The following is a 3,482-nucleotide window of genomic DNA, read 5'->3' as shown; positions in this document are numbered from 1 at the left end:
GCATGTCTGTAATCCCAGCTACTCGGGAAGCTGAGTCAAAAGAATCGCTTGAACCCAGGAGGCAGAGGTTGCAGTGAGCTGAGATTGTGCCACTGTACTCCAGCCTGGGCGACAGAACGAGACCCTATCTAAAAAAAAAAAAAAAAAAAATGGGTCCCTCCAGCCTGAGGCCTCCTCCCTCCCTCCTGGGATCCCCAAGGAAGTGGTGCTGGGAAAGCAGGAAGACCTTAGCACATTCAGCCAGAAATGTGGGTCACTGTTCCTGCTGTGTGACCTCAAGGAAGGCCCTCCTGTCTCTGGGCCTCAGTCTGCCCACCTGTCTATGGAAGCGTCTCTTCCCCTGCACCAGAAAAATAATACAGTATGTGTGGGTTTCCTAGGAGAGGTCTGGGCTCATGTAGCCCCTACGAGGACCAGGCTGTACCCTGGGGTCACCAGGGATGTCCAGCGCACATGGCCCCTGCCCTTCAACTGCCTTTCCCCCTCAGATTGGGGAGTTTCTCCCTCAGCCTTTGTCTTGTGCAGTGGGTGTGTACATGCACTTGCACACTCACCCACTCACACTCGCTCTCAGCATCCTGGCCACTGCGACACTGGCATTGGGAGGCGGGCAGGCCCAGGCCTGGCCCCAGCCCCTCCTCTGACTTGCCTCCCTGAGCTGTGATAGGAAGGCTGCCTCGAGGGAAATGGATTCACTGCCCCACCAAGGTGGCAAAAATGAAAAGGACTGACAATTCCCAGTGGAGGGGGATGTGGAGCAGCTGCTGCTTCCTTACACTGTTGGATGCAGTATGGCACGCGAACTTTGGAAAGGGTCTGGCAACATCCATGAAAGCTAAACATGGTCTATCCCACGAACCAGCAATTCCGCTCCCAGGCACGCGCGTACCCAACAGAGTGCACATCTGTCATTAAAAGACACAACTAGAGGGCTGGGCACGGTGGCTCAGGCCTGTAATCCCAGCATTTTGGGAGGCTGAGGCGGGCGGATCACGAGGTCAGGAGTTCGAGACCAGCCTGACCAACATGGTGAAACCCCATCTCTACTAAAAGCACAAAAATTAGCTGGGCGTGGTGGTGCATGCCTGTAGCCCCAGCTACTCGGGAGGCTGAGGCAGGGGAATCACTTGAACCCTGGAGGCAGAGAATGCAGTGAGCCGAGATTGTGCCACTGCACTCTAGCCTGGTGATGCAGCGAGATTCCGTCTTAAAAAAAAAAAAAGATATAACTAGAGGGCCAGGCGCAGTGGCTCGTGCCTGTAATCTCAGCACTTTAGGAGGCTGAGGTGGGTGGATCACTTTTTTTTTTTTTCTTTTTGAGACGGAATTTCACTCTTGTTGCCCAGGCTGGAGTGCAAAGGCACGATCTCAGCTCACTGGAACCTCCACCTTCCGGGTTCATGCAATTCTCCTGCCCTAGCCTCCAAAGTAGCTGGGATTAGAGGAGTGTGCCACCACGCCCGGCTAATTTTGCATTTTTAGTAGAGACGGGGTTTCTCCATGTTGGTCAGGCTGGTCTCGAGCTCCCGACCTCAGGTGATCTGCCTGCCTCAGCCTCCCAAAGTGCTGGGATTACAGGCGTGAGCTACCATGCCTGCCTGTTTTTTGTTTGTCTTTTTAGATGGGGTCTCACTCTGTCACCCAGGCTGAAGTGCAGTGGCATGACCTCGGCTCACTGCAACCTCCACCTCCCAGGTTCCAGTGATTCTCCTGCCTCAGCCCTGTGAGTAGCTGGGATTAAAAGCACATGCACCACGCCCAGCTAGTTTTTGTATTTTTAGTAGAGACGGCGTTTCACAATGTTGGTGGGCGGATCACTTGAGGTCAGGAGTTTGAGACCAGCCTAGCCAACATGGCAAAACCCAGTCTCTAATAAAAATACAAAAACTAGCTGGGCGTGGTGGCAGGTGCCTGTAATCCCAGCTACTTGGGAGGCTGAGGCAGGAGAATCGCTTGAACCCGGGAGGTGAAGGTTGCAGTGAGCTGAGATGGTGCCACTGCACTCTAGCCTGGGCAACAAAGCAAGACTCCATTTCCAAAAAAAAAAAAGACATGACTAGAATGTTCCTGTCCCTAGCAGCACCAATTGTAATAGCCCCAAACTGGAAACCCCTAAGTCTCCCAACAGGAGAATAGACAAATTGTGTTATAGTCCCACAATGGAATGCAAAGGAAGGGGCCACAGATACAGGTGACAATATGGATGACTCCTATAGACATAATGCTGAGAACAAGGAGCCAGACACAGAGATCACACGCTGTAAGATTTCATTTGTATGAAGCTCAAGAACAGGCACAACTGATGTGTGGTGACAGAAACCAGATCAGCTCTTGCCTCTGGAGGGGAGGCGACTGGAGAGTTCCAGTGAACTTTCTGGGTGGAGGGAGAGGTTCTATGCCTTGATGTGGGTGGTAGCTTTGCAGATGCAACTTTTTTTTTTTTTTTTGTGACGGAGTCTCGCTGTCGCCCAGGCTGGAGTGCAGTGGCATGATCTCGGATCACTGCAACCTCTGCCTCCGGGTTCAAGCAATTCTCCTGCTTCAGCCTTCCGAGTAGCTGGGATTACAGGCATGCACCATCATGCCCAGCTGATTTTTTTTTTTTTTTTTTTTTTTGAGACGGAGTCTCACTTTGTCACCCAGGCTGGAGTGCAGTAGTGGGATCTTGGCTCACTGCAAGCTCCGCCTCATGGGTTCACGCCATTATCCTGCCTCAGCTTCCCAAGTAGCTGGGATTACAGGTGTGTACCGCCACGCCCGGCTAATTTTTATGAATTTTTAGTGGAGACGGGGTTTCACCGTGTTAGTCAGGATAGTCTCGATCTCCTGACCTTGTGATCTGCCCGTCTCGACCTCCCAAAGTGCTGGGATTACAGGCGTGAGCCACTTGCGCCCACCTTTTTTTTTTTTGTATTTTTAGTAGAGATGGGGTTTCGCCATGTTGGCCAGGCTGGTCTCATACTCCTGACCTCAAGTGACCTGCCCGCCTGGGCCTCCCAAACTGCTGGGATTACAGGCGGGAGCCACCGCGCTTGGCCTGCAGATGCAATTTTTAAAATCATTGAGCTGTACCCTTAAGATGTGTGCACTTCACTGTATGAAAGTTTATCTCAATAAAAAGAATAGCGTAGTGACCTAGAACCTTGGACAGCCTTGGTTCAAATCCCAGATTTGTCTCTTCTTAGCTGTGTGCAAATCACTTCTCCTCTGCACATTTAATGCGCACCTTGTGCAGAGTGCTTAGAAGTGGGCAGAGCACATAGCGGGCACTCAGTGAATCACTGTCATCACCATCATCATCGTCATTGTGTCCCCTGGGTCCTACTCCTATAGGAGAGGCTCCCAGTCACCATCCCACGTCTGCTTCCCTCCCTCTCCCTGTTCTGATTCCACAATGCCATCGCCTGGTGAATTCAAGCTGCTCTGACTTTCATGGAGTTGAAAACTCCGTGATTAGATGGTTCTGAGATTCCGTGACTTCC

Source organism: Symphalangus syndactylus, chromosome 17 (assembly GCF_028878055.3).
Source record: "Symphalangus syndactylus isolate Jambi chromosome 17, NHGRI_mSymSyn1-v2.1_pri, whole genome shotgun sequence".
Classification (NCBI taxonomy): Eukaryota; Metazoa; Chordata; class Mammalia; order Primates; family Hylobatidae; genus Symphalangus; species Symphalangus syndactylus.
This window is presented reverse-complemented; position numbering follows the sequence as displayed.